We start from the raw sequence: 25499 nt of genomic DNA, 5'->3' as shown, positions 1-25499 counted from the left end.
TCTCTTCTGTCATTTCTAAGTATGGGTTACCTTGTCCTCATAAGCTGGAAATCACATGAATTGGGAGAGGCTGTTATGAATTATGAGTAAATAAGCAAATAGTTTATGTACAAGCTGTTTCAGAGCTGCTCATTAAAACTTCATAGTATTAACACGTGCACACACACCCCTGTCATCTAACTGAGAACTGCTTTCCTAGAGGTGATACTAATTACCTCCACGCTTCATAGCAGTTTAAAAAGCAACGTTCTGCTGGGAGTGATTGTGCCTTCCTGTAAACCCAGCTGCTCAGAAAGTTGGAGGCAGGAGACGGGACCAGCATGGGCAACCTAGTGAGACCCTGTCTCAAAATCAAATTCCAAAAAGGGGATGAGGGTATCGTTCGGTGATAGAGCAGTTGTTCAGCATGTGTGAGGCCCTGCCGACAGAGAGAACAGGTTTATATTTACAGTCTCACCAGCTTTCAGGAAATAGATACTAACTGGTCTGGATCGTTGAAAGTCTTTTCCATTCTGTGATATACATTGTTTTTCATACATAAATTGTTTTTCATGTTATTCCTATTCCCCATAGGCCTGTTAGTGTTGAAAAGGAACTCACATACAGCTTAATGTAGAAAATAGGACTGTTAAAGTTTATTCAAGTATACTGTGTTTTTAGATCACTAGTGACTTACCTTGTCAGGATTTAACTTACGAGCCCTGATAGAGATGAAGTGTAACAGTAACAGTTTATTACAAAATTTTATTTCAAAATAATGTGAAAATGTTTGAAATTTAAGTTTTCTTAAAAATGTAATTTGCCAAGTTTGTAAAATAGCAAAAGAAAAAAATTGCAGGAGCTTTTTTGATTGTACTGAGCATCTAAGACTGTTTAATTCCTCCTTCTGAAAACTGTCTTAAAACCTGAAACCTGCCTTTGAGAAGGATTTCAAAGCACTGTCACGTAGCAGAGTTTCTTCTGGGTGAAAAGACGTTCCATTCATTCTTACACTGTGGTGTGGAGGTAGCCCCAGAAGGAATAAGGTGCCTCTCTGGCTGAGTCATTTTCTTGGCCTGCTGGTCCCTATGGATACATCACAGAGCCTCTATGTCTTGGTGGATCCTGGAGGCTGATTATCTCCAGCAGGAGATAAGGTTGTTCTTTTCTTTCCCCAGCAGAATGGGGATCCCTGATTAGGGGTAGAATGGAATCTGGGGGTAGGAATGTGTATGGGTGGGAGCCTTGGGTGTGTCTTCCAGAGGAATGTCTACTCTGAGGAATGAATCCAGGATCTGGTGGGCCTGGGAAGGGAGTCAGACCTGGCCTGGAGCAGAATAGGTCACTTAATCTTTTCCCTAAATATTTATTTTAGTGCAGGAACATCTGAAGGGCAGTGTCTGCAGGCAGTTTATGCTCAAAAGTATTCTCTCTAGATGCGAAGCATAAGCAGAAAATTGTGAATATTTAATGCTAGACATTTTATTCAGCCCCAAAACATTTATTAATGGTTTTGTTTTTTTTTTGTAAAGGGGAAAATCTTTTCTCCCCTTAGTACATGCAATGCTTATGATTCTTTCTATATGCAATTTACATAAATACTGTAATTGGTACTGCTCAATCTGAATTTGAAGAAATCCAGACTTAAAGATAGTTGGCTCAGGGTTACTTATTGATGGAGTCTACTTATTTGGATGCCAGTCTTTTGAACTTGGGTTGTTTCTTTCTTAATCTTCATCCTATTGAAGCAATAGCTATTTCTAATTATGTGATAGTTGGAGCCCCAGCTTTGTTGTCTCAGGAGCCAGTAGGGATCGGTTCTAGACAAGCTTCTCCTTTCTTAAAGCCTCAGTTGCTGTGCGTCTTATCAGGCTGTGGTTTCCTGAATCCAGGCAGGGTGACTTTAAAACTTATTAGCATGAAGGAGCCCAGAACATCACCCTCAACATTGGCAGAGTGATAATGCTGTTTCATTCTTATTTTTGTTCTTTTATTTTTATATTTTTGAGTTTTTAAATATTTTAAAATATTTTTTTTACAGTTTATTCATTTATATACAGATTGTAGCCCCCAACCTCATCTCTTCCAGTCCCACCCTCTCTCCCTCTTCTCCCCTGTCCCCTTCCTCTCATCAACTGAAAGAGGGAGAACTTCTCCCTGCTGTCTGACCCTGGCTTATCACATCTCATTAGGATTGCCTGGATCCTCTTCCTCTATGACCTGGCAAGGCTGCTTCACCAGGGGGAAGTGGAGACAGCATCTGACTATGTCACTGAAGTTAGTCTTGAACTCCTGGATGCTAGGAATCTCTCTGCCTGAGGCTCCTGTGTAGCTAGAAATAGAGCATGTGCTGCTATACTGGGCAATATGCTGACTTTTTGAAGGAGACTTTCTGTCTCTTGTCTACTTCTTGGTATTCCAACCAGAAGTACATAAGAGAAATTCCATTTCATTCCTGGCAAATCATCTCAAAGCAGACTGAGAAACTCAGTTTAGCACATGGACTTTTCTTACCAGTAATCTATCCATTGGCTGATTCTAACTTTCACCTTGGAGGTAGACTAAGCCATTGGGCATTGACTACAAATCATCTTCTAGATGGTATGATTATATTATATATATATATATATATATATATATATATATATATATATAGTGGTTGATTATTGCTAGGGTTGTAGCTCAGGCATGGAGAATATGTATTTAGGATGTTGGAGGGCCTGACTTTAATTCTTACCAACATACAACAGCTGCACACACATGTGGGAGCATGTACATACACACATAGAGCACGTGTGCAAAATACCTTAAACCCATAAGCATGGGGAAAATAAAGCAATTGAACATTCAGCTGATCTGTTTTGTATTATAATATGAATGTGTGATCTCAGCTTTCAGTTTCAGGAAATAAAGGGATGACCTACTTTTAATTTATCTATCTATCTATCTATCTATCTATCTATCTATCTATCTATCTGGTTTGTTTTTTAGAGACATGGACTCAGTATGTACTTTTAGGGTCTCAGTGTGTAACCAGGGTGCAAGGCATGAGCCACTACTCTGTGCTGACTGTCACATATTTTTAAACAGAAAACAATTTCACGAAGAATTGTAAAAAGGCTGGTGTCTTAGGGAGCAGGTACAGTGAAACCAGGGCCACCATGACTTGCAGTGATGCCATTCATGTAGCCATCCGGAAACATGCCATGTTTGCTACCGTCAGCAGGTGGGAAAGCTGCTTCTCAAATACAGTTATGATTCTGGAATCACAGAGGACCAGCAACGGGGCTCGCAGCATCTCAGTTCCTGTTTCTAATGTATAAAAGCGTCTCCTGCTTTGCTCTCTTACGCTCAGTGGCAGACTGTACAGTGGCATCGAGCAAAGTGGGCCCTGCTGAGCTCACTTCCTTCCTGGTCTCCAGCCTGCCTTTCTGGTCAGCAGAGCCCTGGTGGAAGGGAACCTGGGAAAGGGAATGCGCTGAGTTTTGGGTCTGTCATTCAGGAAGGTGCATGGGAAGGAAGCTGATGCTGGGGTTTACCCCATTCACTGAAAAAGAGATGTTGCTGGTTTCCATAGTCCCATTTCCTGGCCCATCTCCCCCCCAGCAATCATGAAAATGTCACCTTTGTTCCTTTTAGTCCTTTCATACAGAATCAGTTTCTGCTCTTCAGTGTACTTAGGTGACAAGATGTTTTATCCATGCCATAGGTGTGTTCTCAGTGAAAATACATTAAATTATAACAATTAACTTAAAGGTTTTTGAGTATCTGAGTTTTATAACAAGTGGCACAAGGTCCTGAGAGATTTTAATACCAAATGCCAGGAAAATTATATGCAGTGTATAAAATTTCACGTTATATAACTATATTATGATTATATAATAACAGAATTTAGACACACATATACATATGTATGTAAATTAGGAAAGTATTTGGGTTCATGTGTTTCCAGGAAGATTTTTGGCAGCAGTCTTCTATAAGGACGGACTATATAGAATTATGTATATACATTTATATAATTTATCTGAATGGAATGAAATCTAGATGTAAATTTTGTTGGTGACTTTTGGTGGAGTTATTCTTGAAGGAGACAGTGACAGGCTGATATTTTCATGTTCTGCAGAAACATGAGAAGGAAATAGGTTGTTTTCAGGCTGGAGTTGGGTCTGTTGGTGTGAGTTTTAGATCAAGTGCCTTCATAACTCAGCTCAGTCTCACTGGCTTCTAAAGAGAGAGGTAGAGAATCCTCTAGAACATTTTCTTTCAGTGGCCAGTGATGTCCTGTACAAGTTCTGATTGCACTTCTGAAGTCCCTTGTGTAGTCTATTTTCTTATCTTCCTAGCAGCAGCTTTTCTATTTATTGCACAAGTGTTAGATCCCAGCGCATAACTTAAGGGGCACAGATGAATGAAACCCTTTGTTCTCGATTAATTACAAAGAGTATTTGTATTTAATTTTTTTCTTTATGTTTTTATCTTCTTCATCTGTTTCTCTTACTCCTTTCGAACATAGAAGGAAAAAAGAAGAATGTTAAGCTTAAAGGAAAACAAAAGAGGAAAATGGGGGATGGGGGAGAAAAAAGACCAGCTGCCTGTTTTAGAAGCATTCAGGGTTGCACAGTTAGCCCAGTGAGTATAAATGCCCAGGAGGTCAAGGGTGGAGAAGGAGCTGAGAGTCTCCCAGTTGCACGTGTTTCTTCTGAATTATGTCCTTATAAAAAGATCAAATTGCAGCACTATGCAGGCTTTGAGAAGAATTAGACTTGTTTCTTGGGGATAGTTAAGTAGTAACTAACTCGTATTCTCACCTGGTTGGAAATCTGAAGAGAAAAAAATAAAATGCTATAAGTCAGTTCCTTTGAGAATCAATGTTTATCTAGAGATTAGACTGCTCTTGAGCTCCCTTGTAAGTATTTTGTTGTTCTTGCTTTTCAAAAACACTGTTTCTCAGACAATACTCACTGTCCTGAGCCCAGAGGAAATGCTGGGTTTTCTGTGTGTGTGCCATTTTGCTTTCTGTCCCTTCACTCTTGTGAAGTAGGTATGAAGATCCCTGAATTCTGACTGCCTTGGAGGGTGTTACCATTTGCATTTGGCCAAACATTGTTGGCCATCTTCTTGCTAGCTACATGCACCTAGCTTGATCATTTTCCATCAACCCCACCCCCACACCTGTTTCCTTACACCCACCTCACCCAGATATTTGAGTCCTTTCTAACCTCTACACTTACCTTCTCTATTAAAATGGGGTTTGCGATACTCCAGTACTCTATCATAGTGTGTCTGTGTTAATATCTCCTGGAAACCACCTCTCTTGTTATTGTCTAGAATTACCAGAACTTTGAAAAGAAAAACTGATAAATTCAACCCCTATTCTCCTGGCTTCCACAGGAGCTTCTTTTTATTTCCTGTATACCTTATGCATTTGTTTTTCTGTAGTGATCGTCTATCTATCATCTATTTATTTTGTGTCTGTCACATGTACATGTGGAGAGCAGAGTATAACTTGAAGGAGTTTTGGAGACTGAACTAAAATCTCCAGGCTGAGAGGCAAGTGCCCTTTACCTGCTGAGGCATCTCACTGGCTACTATACTTATTGATTTCTGTGGCTGATCATTTAACTTCTTGCAAATGGTTGGATAAACTTCAGGCTTTTCTTACTTTTTTGATTAATATTTGCCCAACATGCAACCAACTGTAAAACTGAGAAATCCTATATTAAAGTATCTCCTGTTCTGTCTTTCAGCTAGTAGGTGATACTAGAGGAGAAAGTGAGCCTGCATGTGTGTCATGGAATTTTCATTACCTGTACAGAAGCTAGCTTCTAGTTATCAGCATTCAGATCCACGTTTGATTCCCACGTTTGTGAGCACGCACATGGCAGCTCACAACTATCTGTAACTCCAGTTCCAAGGAATCCATTTGGACTTCTGGAGAGCACGTGTGCACATGAGCACACACACACACACACACACGCATACACACTACATGCAGGCAAAGCACACATATACCCATAAAATTAAAAAGTAAGCAAAACACCAAAATACCCATGCAAACAAGAAAGTTAGAAAGCGATAACAACGGGAAGCACATCTCACTGGTAATGCTCCTGGGTAGCACACACTGGCCACTAGGTTTGCTCTTCTGCACCTCACCCATCCTAAAAGGGCACATCTGCATAACAGTCTCACTTACATTTTAGATTTCTTAGAGAAAAGTCATCTTTCCTGATTGTCAGGTAGGATTTCCAGCATACCCTGGACAAGTTTTCAGCCAGCCCCAAGCAGTTCTGTACCTAGAGTTGTGTCAGCCTCCAGTTGGTTTGGAATTGGGTTACTATAAATCGCAGTGGTACTCCTGTAAAGTCTTGCTCCCTGGTTTGGGCCAGTCAGAATCAGTAGTATGGTAGGTCTTAGACTCAATCCCATCTAACCACCAAGTCTAGTAACCTGTTCAAGAAGTGTGGAGTAGATGGAATTGAAACCACCAACAAGTTCTGCTATAGTGGCTGCTTTTTTTTTTTTTTTTTTTTTTTTTTAGTCAGTATAGAAACACTATTAACACTATTAAACACTTTTTTAATACTTTAATTCTGCCTTGGTTATAGAAAATAAAGTCATAAGAGAAATAGATTTGCAATCAATAATGGAACACTTCCACAGGGTTTATTTTATCCCAAAGCCATGGGTAAAAGTGGAGAAGGCATTTTGATAATAATACAGTCATAAAAGTTGGGGATTATTTATGCCCAAATCTGCTGCTAAGACCTTGAATACTCCTCAAAGGCTTTGTCTCCTGTGGTGTTGCTGGGAGATGGAGGAACACTTGGGATGGGAAGACTATCAGAAGGAAGTTAGGTCATTGGGGACATGCCCTTGAAGGAGCTATTTGGATTTTTGTCCCTTCTTTCTCTCTGTGTTCCATCTGCCATTCGTAAACATGATTTTTCTCTTCTTTTTCCCTACCACTATGAATTTTGCCCCACGTGGACCCACAGCAACAAGGCCAATGGACTGTGGCCTGAAATTTCTGAAACACAAGCCCAAAATAAATCTTTCCTTATAAGGTTTTCCTTGTCAGAACTGGGAGTATTTTGAATTTACACAAATCTGAAAAAAAAAATGTAGTCTGAAACACTTGTGCTCCAAAGTATCATGGATAAGAAACACTGACCCTAAGTTTATTATAAACTGTCAAGTTGATTTGTCAGTCATCTCAGTTATCGTTTAATGCATGTGCCGTAACAACATTTACAATTATTGTACTTCAGAACACAGTGCAACATTAACCCTAATCACATGTGGTGCATCAGTCTTCCAGAGCCTAGACTTGATATTTGCTAAATCATAGTGTTGCTGGTAACGCATGTGTTTTCTGATGTAGGGATATGCTCCAGTTTGCTTTTCTGTTTCTGTGATAAACACCATGACCAGAAGCAACTTAGAGAAGGAAAGGGTTTATGTGGCTTGTTCTTCTAGGTCACAGTCCATCATTGAGGAAAATCAGGATGGCAGGAACCATGTAGGAACCCTGCTTTTTCTTCTCTTCACTGGCTCACATTCAGCTAGCTTTCTTACAGGGCTCAGGAGCACTTGCCCAAGGATGATAATGCTCACATTTGCTTGAGCCCTTCTTTATCAGTTAGCAATCAAGACTTTCACAGCCATGCCAACAGGACAGTCTGACCTAGGCAGTTCTTCAGCTGAGGTTTGCTTTTCAAAGGGGTCTCTAGGCTGTATCAAGTTGAAAGTAAAAATTGACTATCACAAGGTATTTCGGGGAATTGCAAAATCTTTGAGGTAACAACAGAACAAAGGCATGAAGAAGCCAGTGAACTAGTTAAGGGTTTAGAAGACCATCAGCGTAGGCTCTGACATTTGTAGAGTAATGACAGCAATAAGGAAGAATAATTTTCTGTGAAGTAGGAATCAGACTCCTTGGTGTTTGTTTGGAGCTAAATGATTATCATGAATGACACACACACCTTTAACCTGGATGGTGAGACTCTTGAAGGGATGAGTGATGGGTAATGATCAAGTTATACATTAGTATTAAAGGAGCTCAAGAGGATCAGGAAATACCAGCACTGTTCTGCTAGAGGGATGAGAAGAGAATAAATAAACTCCACCTGAGAAGTATGTGATTGATACAGAGCAGAGGAAAAGGACAACATGTGTTAAGGAAAGGAAATAGGAGGAGGAATCTTTTAGAGAATGTGCCAGGCCCCTTGAATTTGTGGTTTATGGAGTAAAACAGAAACCTTTGGGAAACTGTCTTAGATTGGGGCTAGTGAGAAAGAACCCAAGAAATTAATTTACTGTAATGATAGATCTTAGATCTGAAGAAAATGAAACTATAAAATAATTACTCAGATTTAGACTCTGTGGTGTGATTTGAGAGTCTCTTTTCTCTTTTTTCCCCCCTCCTTCCTTTTCTCCCTCTTTCCATCCTTTTCCCTCTTCTTTCCTGCGTGTGTATGTGGTCACTCTTTCATGAGTTTCTGCAGTCCCACCTTGAAATTGAACGTCATGATTCTCTCCAAGACAATCCCAATGCTAGCTCTCTCTGCTCATGCATCTCATCCATTTTCTAGAAATGTCAAAGTCTTCTCAGTAGCAGAATCTATATTCTATAAGACCATGTCGATCCTTCCCTCTAGGACAAGTGCCTTCTCTTTTGTTCTCTTCCCTTCTTTCTCTGTATTTGGCGTTGCTGTTAAGATTGCCAGTGCCCATGTTATTTTGTGTTTGTGACAAGACTGCATATTTTGGTACATTCTCTTTGTGATCTAGTAAGATATGTAGTGTTGTGAGTAAAGATAACTTGCAGAAAGAATGTGGACACCCAAAGGACATGAGGGCAGGGTAGACAGCTAACTCGGTGAACCGCACACTGTACAGTTAATGAGGGCCTCAGTTAATGCCAGAACCCATGTAAAAAGTTGGGTATAGCAGCATGCGTATAATCCCTGTATAATCCCTACATTTGGGGAAGTAGAGAGGACCAGATCCCTGGGCTTGATAGCCAGTCGAACATATTCAGTCAGTTCCAGGCCAAGGGAGAGACCCTATCTAAAAGTTAAGGTGGACAACAAGCAACTAATGGTACCTTAGGTCAACCTTTGACTTCCGTATGTATGTGTACATATGTGATCATATATGCACAGAACACACAGCCTAGTTAAAAGGATTCTATCCTAAGGCATGTCCTCTGGATTTTGACCCAAGTAAAGAAAGAATTCTTGATTGATGTCTTTATGTAGTAGTGATCTTGTTAGTGGAATTATGCTCATAGTTAAATCTTATCAGTTGACTTTAGCACATTATATCTTACTAAAAATCCTAGATTTATTATTATTATTATTTACTGTGTTCCCACTTCACAAACATTTCCTCATCATCTTAGCTGCAAGTTTTATTACTGTCTCTGCTAAAAGTCTCCTTCTGGGGAGACAAGAGGATTTTCTCGTGCTGTTTACTTGATATCAAAGAGGATGTCTGATCCTTGCTCCTAAGTCAGCTTCCTATTTTTTTTTTCCTTCAGGAGATAGTCTCAACTGTCCTTTGTTAATTGTCTTTTTTTTTTCTTCCTTTCTTGGACTTGCCCACCACCGAAAACCCCCAGCAAATAAGTAGGTGATGATCTCTAGAATGTCTGTACAGAGTTTGTTTGTTACCATAGCAACCCAGAGGTGCTATTGTCTCTTATTTTTTGACCTCTTAGCTCATATGAAAATGTTTGCTGCGGCTTCCTGCAGTAACCCCTGCTGAGAGTTACCACTATGACCTCCTGACTCATCATGAAGGGCTTTGACCATTGTTTTTCTTAAAGAGGGGGCAGGGACAAAGGGAAACCTTAATTAATATCTGAGTAATTCATTCATGGGGTTTTCCAAAAGTTTCCCACGTCTACCTCAAGTGCCTGTGTGGTCTTGTGCTTTAACACCATCCCATAAACCTGGTGATTTATAAAGAACAGAAAGTTATGTCCTCTCTCAGTGTTCTGGAGGCCGGCCTGTCCAGGATCAAGCACTAGCCCTTGCTGAGGTGGTGCATCCTAATATGGCAGAGGGCAAGAGAAAGAATGCACAGCCTTGAGCCCTTTGTGAGGACACCAGTTCTAACCGCAGAGCATTAAGCTTCCTCCCAACACTGCGCCATCGAGTGTTACATTTCCAACACGTGAACTTGAGAAGGGTTCAGTCAGATCACAGCTCTCCGTCTTAGAGCCACATCTGTCATTTTAGGATCCTTTTGTTGACACACCTGGTGGCTTCCTACAATGAAAGCAGCACATTTATTCCCACAGTGGAGTGTATTGTAAGAGGGCAAGTAGGAAAATGCATCTATCAGTATATCCTGTGAGGGAATCTCACTTTCACAGCTTATGAATATGGCTTCATCGTGCTTAGCAAATTGACCTTAGGAATCTAGAGCATGAGGACGGGGAGGGAGAGAGGAGGGCTGTCTTCTCAGAGGAAATTACATCAGAACTGGCTCTTCCAGAGAGAGGGAAAGTGAATAGATAATGACCTACCACGATGGATGTCACAGAAGCAGGTACACGGAGTAATACCCGTGAGTCTGGTATCTCTATATACCAGCATGATTCATGTGTCAGGAACTTAGATTCAAGAAATATCTGTGCATTATACTCCAAAGATTTTTATGTTTAGGTAGAAGTACAGAATACAAAAAGAAGGTCCACAACAAGGTTTATTAAGGGACTCCCATATACTAAAACTGTAATGGTTGGACTCCATTTAAAGATCTCGGGGTCTTTTTGAGAATATAAAGCATGCATAAATGAAAACAACTTTGTAGTTTGTGTATTCACGTGAATTCAGTAAGAGCATAGTAAGTGCTGTGAGGACTACGAAACAAGAGAAATTACTGTGAGGTGAGGCGAGGAACCAAGTCTTGTTACCAGTAAGCTGGTAGAGCCTTTTTGCCCCACCCAACTAGGAATTATGGGTAGGGGAGGAGAAACTTTTCCACTACTGACAAAGTGCCCAATACCTAGGAGCCTGGACTGGAAAAGAGCCAGAGGCATCTCCCCCTGAACCCTTTAGAAGCTAGATGCTCCAGGCTGTCAGGTTAGAGGCTTGTTGCTTTGAGATTTAATCAGTGTCCCCATTCCCCCTACTACATAGACAGCTTATATAATCCTTGATAGCCACAAGCAGCACATGTGCCACCTGCTTGTATTAGAGTGTTCAGACAGGCTTTGTGTTCTGGGACTCCCGGCTCCACGGTGTTGTAGCCTCTGTGCCCAGGGTTTTGTGACATCTCTGGCTGAGAGTTTAAACTGTTGGCCTGGATGTCTGGCAGCTCTCTGGAATTCTGAGACCCAGTCCACAGTCTCTTTAGCTGTTTGCAGCCTTCTCTCTGAAAGGTCGGTTTCCTGCCTTCTTCTGACTTCCTTCCTACACTAAGCCCCCTCTGTCCGCACTGCCTCTCTTTTTTGTTATTTTTTTCCCTGTTAGCTTTCTACTCCTCGGCTCCTCATCACTGATGTTCATGCTCACTGCTGCTGCTGCCTTTGCCACTGTGTTCTTACATTTCCCTCCTTTTACCACTTCAGCCTGCTTTGCTAACGATAATCATGACCATCAAAGCTGTTAAGTAAAGAGCGCTCTGAAAGATCCTTGATACTGCGTTATGTTGCAACACTAGAGAGCAGCATAGGATGCCTTTGCCCTGACTCATAAAGGAAGGAGAAGAGTGTCTTGGTGTTTCTATTGTGATGAAAAACAAAACAAAACAAAACAAAAACAAAAACCGGTTACCAAAAGCAGCTTGGAGAAGAAAGGGTGTATTTCATCTTACAACCTGTAAGTCCATCCTTGAGGGAAGCCAGGGCAGGAAACTGGAGGGAGGAATTGTAAAGTCTAAACCTCAGGACACATGACTAACTGAGGTGGCTATTTAACATATTGAAGCAGACCTGGCTTCTCTGGTTTTCCAATCCTACCTGCTAAACCCTATGGTGGCAAAGGATGCCCAGTACTCTAAACTTCCACAGCCCAGGAGATGGGCTGCCCTTCTCTATATAATTCAGCCATTTGACTATGCCAGTCTCTTGGCCAAGGCCATCCTTCTTGGTCAGAAGTTCTTCTCTTGTTCTCTGTCCCACTCTCTTCTCACACGTCCTAGCTTAGGGTCATGCTCACTGTGGACTCTGGAGATGCTTTCCCTTTAGTGTATGTTAAATCTTCTCCTGCACCATACCTAGGAGCAGTCATGTCATTCCTTTTTTTTTCTTTTTTCCTTCCTTCCTTCCTTCCTTCCTTCCTTCCTTCCTTCCTTCCTTCCTTCCTTCCTCTTTCTCTCTCTCTCCCTCCCTCCCAGAGCTCCTGAAGGATCACGGTTTACTGACTCACTCCTTCCTCATTACTCGCTGAGCTTACCTTCTTAAAGCACTCAGGACCATTCCAGGGTTCACACTTACTGCAGTGAACTGGGCCCTTCCACATTAATTATGAATCAAGAGAATGTCCTATAGACTTGCCAGTTCTGTAGAGGTCTTTTAACTATCAAGATTCCTTCTTCCTAGATGACCCTAGCTTGTGTCAAGTTGACATAAAACTGGCCAGCACCAACAGCCTGATGCTAACATCCGGAAGAAATGTTAGGCGAGGGTGTTTTTACCAGTCATGGCACCGTCCATCATGCAAATGAAAACTATCTTTGACCAACTATAGCAGTATCCGTTGCAAGTAAAGGACAATATTAGGATGTGTGGCAGGGTCACCAGAGAAAGCAGTCCTTCTCTGCTCTGGGTGGAAAGAGTTCACTGAGGTTCAAAACAGCAAAAGTCTAGAGTAGGTTATCTGAAACAGTCACGGTTGCAGCCTGGCTTTAGGAGGTAAGTTGTGCTTTGGTAATTAGCAGCTGTGGTTGACATGTGGTTTACTCAGGGCACCCATAGAGTGTTCTGAGTGTCTGGTGTTGGCATGGCGGTAGTCCGCCTGCCTGCTGCGTAACTAATAATTGTTAACTCAGGCCAACCAGAAAAAGAAAAGAGTCCAAGAACTGTTAATGGTGGTTTCAGCCTCCTCTGTCTCCAGTGTCTTTGCTTATTGAAAGGAGTGCTTATTATTTACATCAACAATGATTTAACAGTACTTTAGAGCGCTTTAATAGTGTTTAACTCCTGTTCCAGAGCCCCAGGAAAGGTAGGTCCTTTTGATTTCAGTCTATTTCACCTTCCTGGACGTAGGTCTAGGGCCACCTTCTGATGGATGCACCTCTAGGAAGAGCTATGAACTGTCCCCTGCTCATGAGAAGGGCTTCATGGGTTAAACTTCATTCTTAACTCCATGTTTATGCTAGTAAAACCTTGGTGAGTGATTTAATGTTAGGGATAAAGAAAGTGCTGTTACCCCCTTGGTTCTGGCCAACCATGGCAGATCTTGTACTGTCTGTACTCAAGATTCCCTGGACTGCTTTGTCAGTGTCCACCCACTACTAGAGACACATGCATCTTGCCTTTCTTTGAGGCCAGTGGGATTTGGCAATTTGGCCAGTGGGATTCGATGGAATCACGTAAGAAATATGGTCATTATCTCATACTTAATGGCTGATCTCTCATTTATGTATCATGTGAAAAATATTACAAAGCTATGCATATTAATGAACTATTGATAAAGTGTTTTCAATGTAACCATTTAAATACCTTGGTGATAATTTTCTAGGAGATGAAATTGTACCTTGAGTAGATTTCATTAGTATTTCAACCTAGCTTTTTTTAAAATGTCATTTAATAGCTTAGCATTTTTCTGTATCCCAATTTTCATTATTATGAAGTATAAATCTTTGAATAGATATATCAACAGTAATCATAAATTACCTGTTTTATTTCTCAAACTGTGTTAAAACAGGGTTTACCAAAAAGTAACTCTCTTAGTTTTGAAGGTATACACAGTAAGCAGCATTTAGTGATGTGTAGTGTTGTGTAACCAACTCCACTACCCAGTTATGGATTATTTTATCATCCTAAAAAAGTCCAAATGTTAACCAGTCCATCTCTGTCTCTGCTGTTTGACTTTTCCTGGGGAGTTGCAACAGCCACATCTACATACAAGGAGCCCATGACAGACCCTGAAGTCCAGCTTGTGAACCAATCTGTTTTATTGCCGTTATTTACAGGAATACGTGTGAGGGGTTATTATAGGAACAGAAATAACCTGAAGACAGCTGCATTACCATGAGTGACAGCTCACAAAATCTGGGAACCTTTAGCGTGCTACATAGTCGGAAGGCAGCCCAAAAGGCTGGAGAGTCCTTTCTAGGTTACACCTTTGGTCTAAATTTCTTCCAGTTAGCTTGACTAGTTTCTGCTTCTATCACGCAACTGGTAAGGTCTCAGAGTCTTTTTTTCAACTTGACTTCTCTGAGACTGACTTTCAGCAATCTTTCTGGCTTACTCTAGGGAGGAAAAGGATGGTGAATCTTATCAGTTTCAGGGACTTCCTGAAGCTGTTTCAAGTTGTTCACCTTCTGTCTTGAAGAGCTTTTCTGATGGATGGAATTTTTCAGTTTGGGAGGAAACTGCTGTGCAATGCTTTCTTTTCCAAACTATAGCAAGTACTAATGCATTTTCTATTTTGTGTTTTTAATTTTTTTTAATATAGTAGGTCATAAAATATTGGAAATCAGCTGGTTTGATTTTTTTTATTGTTCAGTTTCTGAAATTAAATATTGACCCATTTATCAGTAATACTAAACTTGTTAAACTTTCTAGTCATCTGAATGTTTTTAAGTTTGTTGTAAGAGTTAATTTAGAAATAATATGTCTAGGAAGTTTTATTTATCATCAAAACATTAGTAAGTAATAGAGCAAATGAAAAACTTATCAAAGTAAATCTAAGCAATGATAGAATTCAGGCCTTCCCACATATATTTCTAATACCAACAGTTAACTGACAGTAAAAGCTAGCTCTCAAGATATTTCATTTTGTAATCTGAAAATCTAAAGTGACAAGTTATATAGGTAAAAGGTACAAATCAAAATAACTGGGAAATTAGAAGTGTTGTCAACATTTTAGAAGTGTTCCAAGATTAAAAGCTCTTGTCTTCTTTATATTTGGTTATATGGGGAAAGAATGTAGGATAAACTACAATGAAAGTCTTTGTTGAGTTGAAAATAAAGCGGTGATGTTTTTAATTTGTGTTTGTAAATTCTCTAACAAGAGGTGGATGAACACCCAGCTGAGCCCTTAAGATTCCTCAACCTCAGTCGCTTTCCTGTTTTTCTCTTTCTATGTGGCTTTCTTAGGCAGGTTTTGTTTTGATTTGCTTTGAGCTTGGTCACATCTATATCTTTGAAACAATATCAGAATGGATTATTCAATCTGGAGCACTTTCAGCACTGACTTTTTCTTTATGGCAGTGAATAAGAGCGAAGGCTATAAAGTCAGATAGCCGTGGTGTAACTCTTATCATCCAGGAACACTGCCTTCTTGATTGATAATGAAGTTCTTATCCTTGACTTATCCTGAAGCATGTCTCCAGGGATCAAAATGCCTCTCTGTGGAGTTGCAGAAAATAGCAAAAACAATGCTTAGGAAGTCCTGTACGAAGTCCCTGTGTTCAGGGAGTGCAGCAGCTCTGGGTAAGATGATGACACCAAGGTGTTCTATAGCTGAGGCCTTCAGTGTTATCATAAGGCGTCTACAGCTTGTTAGGATTCATTTTATTTTCAATAGCCTTTGCAAAGTTTTTCCATCCTCCCTCAGGAAGTAACTAAATACACATTGTAAAATTCAGAATATTAGCGAGGGAAACACATTACTCACTGTTAGAGAAACCCTGAAGGGGGATGTGTGTGTGTATTGAAAATTCTCCAGTTGGGAAACGCCCCTGGGGAAATGTGCACAACACAGGCAAGGTCTTAAGGAGTGTCTGTTCTAGACAGACTAGGTGGAAGAGCAAATTATGGGCCGGGATGATATTTACTGCATGCCCAGGGACCTCACAAGGTGACAGCAGGTCTCCACGGAAACACAGCATCTCTCTTCTGCTGCCTACCATAGCTGCCTTCTGAATTTCCACTTTGCCCGGCAAATAGACTGTGAGCACCACCCAGGGTAAACATCAGTTGACTTCTAAATTAGGCACAAAGGTGAAATTGCACAAAAGTGGAGTTGGTGTTGGGTAAGTGAGAGAGTACTGTGCTTGTCTGTGCTTTGTGGTGGTGATGATGTGTGTCTCTTCATGGAGCTCAAAATCCTCTGTCCTGAGTGCCAAGGAAAATAGCAATCAGGTCTTCAATTAATGTGTACTTATTTTTTGAGACAGTTCTTTCCATGTATCTTAGCTTGGTCTGGAATTCATAGCCTTCCTGAGTCTCCCCCACCCCTACCCCATTTGCTGGGATTACAGGCTTTTGTACCACCACACCCATCTTAATTATTCATTATTTTTCCAAGGGGGAAAACCACATTTGAGTTGATTTGGAGGAAAGCTTTCATGAGAAGTTCCAAACTTTTCCCTGTAGTTGATCCAGAAGCACTAAATAAGTAAATTTTCATCTTTTAGTTGACCAACAAGTATTATAAATTCAAAGAGAAGATTTGCATGGGATTACTTTAATTTTCCAAATGGCTATTTCCGAAATGGAAATTACGAAGACCTGTTTGTGTTCTCTTTGTGATGTCAGAAAACACAGTGTTAGCTCTGTCTGTGCTATGAACACAGTTCTAAGGACTTTATAGGAACTCTTAAGTTTTCTCTATAATCCCTTGAGTGGCTATTATTCCTACTCCTTTGCACAGATGAAGATCAAAGATAAAGCAGAGAGAAGCAATAGCTCAAGTCCACAACAAGCCAATGACCATTCAAAAATCAGGTTCAGGGCAGATGGCATTCTGCTTCTTTCTTATTGTACTCCCCCAGTAGCCATCCGTTCTCAACATAGCGATATTTCTGGGTACAAATATGATATATTACAACTCTTATTAACTGCAAGTCACCATAAGATCTAAGTTTATACTACTCAGTATTGTGCCTGGCCTTCCTTGGAAAGCCCGTATCTTTAGATGCTAAGATTTTTCTACTGTGTTCTTTCCTGTCTTCTTCCTGACCATTGCTTCAGGAAAGAAGTAGAGCAGTCTCCTCATCCTCTAGGCTGTTATGCTTGGCACTCCCAAATAATGCTGAATGCACCTTGGAGCAGGTCTGAGGAGACTCTTCTTGTAGGTCTCAGAATTTTTTCTTTTTCTAGTAGTTCTTGTTGAAAGCAAAGCAAAACAAAACCAGACACACAGTGACCTGGATTCTCATTTCCTCTTAGCTAAGATGTCAGATACACTACCACAGCTCTCTGTCTCCTTCTTTTACATTTGCCCCCTTTGATTTTGCTGCACATCAGTGACCCCTATGTATGCTACAGACCTTGTTTTACAGTTTTTAAAAATTGCTTTAGGATCCCATGTTGCATGGTACTCATTTAGCCATGAGCCTCGTGCATCTTGGTTTAGAAGAGTGTTCTCCCATTTCTTAGGAAGGACCATTGTGAGCCTTCTTAAGGCTCGTTAAGTTCAGGCTTATAGCAGGTTCCCCATCTTCCTCTTACGTGATGCTGTCTGGGCATATGTCTAGGTGCATGTATGGAATATCCCAGGAAAATCGTAGGCAGGGTCCTTAGCAGAAAAGAACGACAGCAACAAATAGTAATCCCACTGTCCTTTTTTTGTTTGTCAATTTAAGAGTCACCGGGAAAGAGAGAGAGAGTCTCAGCTGAGAAGGTGGTTGTATCAGGTTGGCCTGTAGGCTACCCTGTAGGGTATTTTCATGGTTAATAGTTGATGTGGAGGACCCAGCTCATGGTGGTGGCATCACCTCTAGGCAGGCCGTCCTGAGTTGTGTAGGAAAGTATTCCGATAAGTTCAATAAACCTCCTTTTTACATGATTTCTGCCTCAGTTCTGGCCTTCCTTCATGGTGGACTCTGAAGCTGTAAAGTGAAGTAAACCCTTTCCTCCCCAAGTTACTTCTGGTTACAGATTTTTATCACAGCCACATAAAGCAAGCCAAGTCATCCATAAAACTTGAAAGTGATTATGAGTGAGAGTGACCTTTCAGGTGGGTCTTTCATCTGTGACGGAACAGCATCTTGGGTCTTTTCTGGTGTAAGACCACTAGAAAAAAATAATTTATTTTATTTATTTATTCAGGAATAAAGCTGAAAACTCATTTTTAAAATAAAATGTTAACATGCCAGGCATGGTGGATCACATCTGTGATTGGAGAAACTGAGGCAAGAGGATTGCCACAAATTCAAGGTATCCTGGCCCATACAGTGACATCCAGGCCATCCTGGTCTTCAGAGTGAGTTACTATCTCATAAAACCAGCAAAACAAAACAAAATTTAAATTTAAAATTAAATTTATACTGAATTGCATGTGGTATTTGAACTACTAGTGCATTGCTATATAAAACGCTAATAGTAGGAAGATGAAATGTAAATAGAATTATCTTTATAAACTTATTTTTCTGTAAATCCAAATTATTTTAATATTTATTTCTAAAATTAAAATATATATTACTAATTCATTTTGTTATTTGAGGGACTCATAATAGTGTTCCTTAGATAGTGTGTATACATACACACATACCTAAATTGATCACAAATTTTTTCAAAGAACAGTTAGTTGTAGTTTATATAAATACTTAAGACTTGGTAAAATGCCATAACTGATTCAAAAAAGATTGTGTTGATTCTCAAATCTGCAGGCATTGAATAAAGACTAAATAGTCTTTGAACCTACATAATGATAATTACGTCATTGTTTTACAGGGACAGCTTCATAAAATAAACGCAAAGTATCACCAGTGATCAATGATTTGAAGAGAGTAGTGGTACTATAACATGTTTCCTGCAAGTTTTTATGAGGAGGGAATGTTTGAACAGAGCCCCGAGTGGCAGGAGCTCTTAAGAAGGGACCCGAAAGCAGACAGACAAGCTGGAGGGCTGTAGCCCACAGACCTGACAGCAGCCAGTCCTTGCTAGAGCACAGTGGATAGAGGGGTGAGAGAACCAGAAGCTGTTCTATCTGGGGGCCTCATTCACTGAGATAAGCCTGGGATTCATCAGAGCACCAGGGAGGCTTTGAAGGATTTAGGACAGAAGTGTAAGAGAACAGAGGTACTGAGGTTGATGATTGTGTGTGGGGAGGTGGTGGGGTAACCTGGTGTGTTGTGGAAATGATTTATGTGGTTTGCATTTAGGTGGGTTGAATATGGGAAGCAAGGGAAAGAGAAATAAAATATTAGCTATGGTATACCAGTGGATCTCTTTTTTATAATAGCAGGGTCTAAACTAAGCAGTAAAGAGGTCACGTATTTGAGATGTCTGCTTAGCTACAAAGAGAGGCCAAAATATTATAAGGGAAAGAGTCATCAGTGATAACCATCTGGAGATTGGGGAATGAATGTAACAGGGGCAGACTGCCCCTCAGAACTATCAAGGGACAGCAGAGTCATACCGGCACTCACTTGTCCAAAGATCGTCTTGCATGTAGGAATCTGATTCCAGACCGGTAGTTGAAGACTGACAACTTGAAAAGTAGTCTGTAGGACCAGAACAGAGCCCAGTTCTTGAGAACACCAGGGGCTATTTTTATCACTGGAGATAGGATGATAAGGAACCTCCTCACAGATACACAGGGACAGCCAGTTGTATTGGGCTAAGAGGAATTAGGGCAGGGTAGTTGCAAAGTAGAACCAGAAAGCATGAACACCTTTGTAAAGGATGTATGTATTTAGTTTTTAACATGATGTGTTATATACATATGTAGAGATGGATTGTTACATGAAAGTATATTACAGTACCCACTGCAGTCCTGCTTGCCGTTTTTTTTCTTTCCTTTTATTTTATTTTTTAATGATAAGAGCATTTGAAATGCCTTCAGCTAATTTCCAGTGTTGTTAACTGCCATCATTACGCTGGGAGTATATCTTTTGTCTTGCACCCAGGATCATCTTGTAAAAGAAGTTTTGCTCTGCAGAGGAGTATAGGTACCTATCAGAGAGAGCTATAGAAGAACCTAGTGTATCTTGTCAGAGTGAGAAAGGGGCTGCAGGATGACTTGGGGTGAAGGTGGTTCCTGCATAAGTATCGTGGCCTGAGGTTTGTTCCAGGCTTTATGTGCACCCTGCTGCACGCCCCCCACCCGGCCGATAATAAATTAAAAACATTTAAAAGCTGCACGGGACATTGCCGAGGGAGTTCGTGATTGGTTTTGTGTTTGCCTGTGTCAGAGTCACAGGTACAGAAGTAGAATTAGAAATAGTGCTCCCGTTAGTGAGAGTAGCGGAAGGCACGCTTTTGTGTTGTCTCTACCACTATAGCTTCCTCTTGAACTTTTGAGGGGCCGGGGAAAAGTCTAAACTGTCCAAGAGAGATATTTGCACTGTCAAAGGACTGACCATGAAGTTCAGCCTTTCGGATTCCAGTCCACCTTACAGCGTGGTGTTTGTGGTAGGGTGACATCCTTACACGCCAGCAGCAGCTTCCGTTAACTTCCGCAGTGCACAGTTGTGTTCGTCTCTGCACCAACAGAAGAGCTCTTGGACCATCGGCTGGGTTTGCTGTCCTTTCGACACGTTCCAAACCTGACTTCCGTGTTTGCATGAAGAGCTTTCTTCCAACTACTCTATAAATAATATCTAGGTTTTTCTTTAATACTATGCAGATGGGCTTGGGTTTTTTTTTGGTTCTGTTGCTCTCCTTGTGTGGAGTTCCTGTCCCCTCCAGGTTTTCCTATCTCCCTTTTCTTCCATAAGGTTTCTGGCATTCTGCCCAAAGTTTGGCTAGAGTCAGATAGAAGGGGAGGAGGTCCTCCTCAGTCAGGGGACTAGGGAAAGGGTGTAGGGGAAGAAGAGAGAGGGTGGGTGGGACTAGGAGGAGACAAGGGAGGGGGCTACATCATTGGGCATATAAAGTGAGTAAATTTTAATAAATAAATAAATTAATTAAAAATACTATTCACAATGTACCTTTTAGTACTAAAGTTTAAACAATTTAATGGGGTGATGCTTAAAAAAACTGAATTATTATCTGTGTATATTGAGATCTGCAAGCGTTTATGGATTTATAAAGGAGAAAAAACATCAACTTTTATAATTTCCATATTTCTATAAAAAGCTATTAAAATTTGGAGTGAAACACATTCTCTCTCTCTCTCTGAAAAAAGGCTTATGAAAGTGTTACATGATCATTCCCAGAATGATTTTGTAAGAATCAACAATAGCAAATTCCTGCCTTTACATTTTTGTCAGAGGTAAGAAGTGCCTGGTGCAAGTGCTCTTTCTCTAGTCTCTCTCTCTCTCTCTCTCCCTCTCCATCGCTGCCCCTCCCTCCCTCTCACCAATCCTCCTCCTTCCCCCAAGGATAAACAGTGGGGTTGAAACACAGCCAGAGGCCAGTCGACATTCTCCAAAAGTAAATTGCTAACGCAGGCTGCATTGTAGAGATGCTCCGGAAGAGTTGTAAGTGTAATTTGTTTTTAAAACTTTAAACATAATTTCTTTTTTCCCCTCTAATCAATTGCCTTAAAGATAGTTAATACTCCTCTTGGAACTATTACTCTTAAATATTTTATATAAAAGGACTCATTTTTCTAGGTCAGCATCTTACAGAAAAAGCGGAGGGACTTGGAGTTTTGTGAATTGATGTTGTTTTCCCCGACAACATTAAATATATGCAGTTATGTAATCCGTTCTTGTTGAAGAAGTTTTAGGTTAACAATTCCTTAAGCTCTTGTGTGGCTGACTGTTGCTGTCTCTTTTGCTCTTGAAACACATCAGACGTAGGAAAATTCTTCCGATTCTGCGGAGCATTTCAGTAAGATAATTCTTACCTGGGCGTTAATTGTTTTACCAAGTCTAATCATAGATGCTCAGTATTCACAAGAATCCTATGACGTTTTTGCTGTTTTCCTTTTGATATCACTAAATAACAGACACAGAGTCCTTCAGTTATTCAGCAGAGGAATTGAAAGTGGAGTGATGGCATTCGCTTCTCAGTGGGCTCATGTCCCTGTAGTAGGCTGGTTCGAACCTTTCTATCTTAAGCTACCAGGTAGTGAGTAAAAGCTGTATGTAGTCAGACTTGAATTAAAATTTAAAAGGCCTGGGACTCATAACTGCTGAAGCAGGCATTGGATCAAACATTAACGCTGCTTTTGTGGACTTTGAGTAAGAGCGGTTCCAGAAATTCTGACTAGGTTCCTGCCCAGTGATTTACAGCTTTGTTTAATGTAAGGGCACAAGCTGATTCACCGCTTTGCTGCAATGCTGCTTTTTTTTTCATTATTTGAGTGTGAAAGGCTTACAAAAAAGGACAGTGTCAGCCATGGTACTCAGGGTCTTGTATATACTAAGCCATATCCTCAGATCCCTACCAAGGGTTTTAACTACTACCCTGTCACTTAGATAGCTGCCTGGTATCATGTAATGTTAGTTCAGTATGTGCCAAATGTTTGAAGTAGAGTATCTGCTAATCGTAAAAACACTTGTTTCAGTGGAAACTCCAAATGGCTTGAATTGAAAATTTGGTGACTTAAAAGGTGGCTTAGGTTAAGAGCACTTCTTATCCTTTCCTGTCCATTTTTTAAATTTTGTATATGATATTCTGTCTGCATGTACATCTGCACACCGGAAGAGGGCACCAGATCTCATTATTCATGCTGTGAGCCACCATGGGGTTTCCCACATGGCTTCTGGGAATTGAACTCCAGACCTCTGGAAGAGTAGCCAGTGCTCTTAGCTTCTGGGCCATCTTTCCAGACCCATCTCATTTTAAACTTTTCTTTTTTAAAAAAAATGTATGTTTGTTTGTATGTATGTATGTATGTATGTATGTATGCATGCATGTATGTATGCATGCCAGAAGAGGGCATCATATCCCAGTAAAGACTCACATAAGGTTTCATGTAAATGAACAGAAAATGCAAGTTCATCATATTGTTTTAAAAATATGGTGTTGTTACTATCTGTCACTGGTTAATTAGTTCACACTGTGAGGATTTGTGAAACAAATCCATTTGTTCATGTAGATGTTGTTCAGAAAGCAAATTACAGAACCATGCAGAACCAGGCAGAGAAACTGAGCCACAGAACAACTCAACACATACTCATTGCATATTAAGTCCTGAGTAATTAAAGTCTCTGTTAATATCTGAAGTAAGTACACATTAATCTTCAGAATTAAGTGTAGATGTGTTTCTATAGTATTTTGAAGCTTACCTTTAAATAAGGGTGTGAATACTCCTGTGACTACTAACCTTGTCAGAAGAAAATGGAGAGTAATTTATATGAAGATACAGTAGGGTTGTGGGTCCTTATTAAGCCCTGTGGAGTGCACAGTTGAGAGCGTATTTTCCCCAAACCAGCAGTTTCCTTTTCACAATGTGTGCTGGTACTGAGCCATTTTCATTTGTTAATTTCAGCTGCCTGTCAGAACTTCCGGTCTCCTCTGCCTGGTTTGGTTCTGATTCTTGGAGTAACTTGCCTTTTGTTTTTCACCAGATCTAAACCAGGGCAGTATGTAAGCTAGAGACCTGCTTTGCCACTGAGCTGTACCCATGACCTGGTCAACTCGTGTATTAGGACTTTTAACTTCTTGAAAAAGTATCTCTTAAGGTCAAATTTCTAGTTTGTCTTTTAGGAATGCTCTAACCATGTGCTCCTGCCTCAAAATGTGTAAATATGTTCCTGAGAATGAAACTCTAGAAAATAGTTTCCCCTCTTGTTTAAACAACAGATTACATGGCCTATAAAGTGCATGACCTGTGAGTGTGGTTTGTTTAGAATTATTACTAAAGATGATTTTGTTTTCCATATGGTGTTAAGTGTTAGGTTGTTGGTCAAAGTTAGCTGTAATTCATGAAAGTTATATTTACAGACACAAATTCTGTAGCAATTCTGTATGAAGAAATACTATAAAAGCACAGAAATTTTGGTTAACTATGACAGTCATAAATTTTCTTACCATGGTAAAATAAACCGTATGGGGAGATTATTTCTAGTTTGCGTATACAAGTCTTCTGAATTTAGTCCCAGTTCTGCCTTTTGTTGTTTTGATTTTTTGAGTTGGGTTTTTTTCTGTGTTGTCCTGGCTGCCCTGGGACTTTTTCTATAGATCAGGTTTGCCTCAAACTCAGAGTCCCCCTACCTTTGCCTCCCGTATGCTGTGATTAAAGGCATGCATCAAATTCTGTTTTAATGTCTTATCCTATGAAAACTTATTTTTATAATATTTTAATAATACTGAATCTACTGAATACTATAAACATGCAATTCATAAAAGATGTTTTTATAACAGCAAAGTAAAATATTTTGGAGATGTATTCTAGTGGGTCACCCCAAAATAATGCTACTGAATTAGAGATAAGTGAGACAATGAAGAATGAGTCAAAACTATCAGTAAAAATCAAAACATTTCTTAGGTTAGTTTGAGTGCACACAAAGACTTGTATACGAATGTTTTTACCAGCAGCATTTAGCTGAAATGGAGGAAAAGGCAAATGCCTGTCTCTTGGTGATGGCTAAATCAAACAGAGCTTCCTACAGTGACTGGTAGTAGGCAATAGATAACAAAACTCTGCTACAACACAGATGAGCCTTAAAAGCACAGAGCACCATGGAAGAAGCCAGATCAACAAAATCACGTTGCATGATCGAATTTACGTAAAGTGGCCTCAACAACAAACACGTAGAGACATAAAATACACCAGTGTTCCCGGGAACTGTGTGGGGTTCGGTTTACAGCAAAGCTACGAGAAACAAACAAGAACGGTCATTTAGAAATTATTCATATGTGTGCTCAGAGGCCAGAAATGGGCTTGGATCTCTTGAGTCTGGAGGCACAGGCATTTATGCCACCAAATATGGGTTCTAGGGTACAAAGTCCTGTAGTCCTTCAATAGCCAGTAAACACTTTTAAGCACTGAGCTGTGTTTTCAACCAAAAAGTGACCTTATAGAAAGAACCATACAAATGCCAGAGGAGGAATGTTGAACATCTAGTGCAGCCTTGATTTTTATGGCCGGAGCCACCATTTATGGGATAGTTTTATTGCAACGTGTAGTACTATTATCTGTGCCTCAAGTTTTATTTTCTTATTGGATGGCATTGAACGTCACTTTGGGTATCTAGTTGCTAATTTTAAACCTTTGCAGTTTTAAATTCAATTTTGTTACCCCTCCGTGTATTTGTGTATGTGTGTCTGTGTGTACATTTATATGATACTACACTTGTGTGAAGGCCAGAGTCATTGCTCTCCTTCCACTTGAGGTTCTGTGGATGGAACTCAGGTGGTCAGACTTGTGATGACCTTCCTCACAGCTAAAAGGTTCAAACCTTTTCCCTCTTGTTTTTTTTTTGTTTTTTTTGTTTTGTTTTTCTTTTTTTCTTTTTTTATATTGTTTTGTTGCCTGAGACAGGGTTTCTCTGCATAGTCCTGGTTTTTCTGGAACTCACTCTGTAGCCCAGGCTGGTCTTGAACTCAGAGA

At 40.2% G+C, this 25499-nt stretch overlaps 1 protein-coding gene across 9 annotated transcripts in view; it reads left to right on the top strand.

Moving 5' to 3' along the window:
* Positions 1-25499, top strand: part of Cobll1 (cordon-bleu WH2 repeat protein like 1) — a 134701-nt gene that overhangs the window by 43498 nt on the left and 65704 nt on the right. The gene's annotated exons all lie outside the window — the stretch shown is intronic.

The sequence above is a fragment of the Meriones unguiculatus genome, chromosome 8, assembly GCF_030254825.1.
Source record: "Meriones unguiculatus strain TT.TT164.6M chromosome 8, Bangor_MerUng_6.1, whole genome shotgun sequence".
Classification (NCBI taxonomy): Eukaryota; Metazoa; Chordata; class Mammalia; order Rodentia; family Muridae; genus Meriones; species Meriones unguiculatus.
This window is presented reverse-complemented; position numbering and strand designations above follow the sequence as displayed.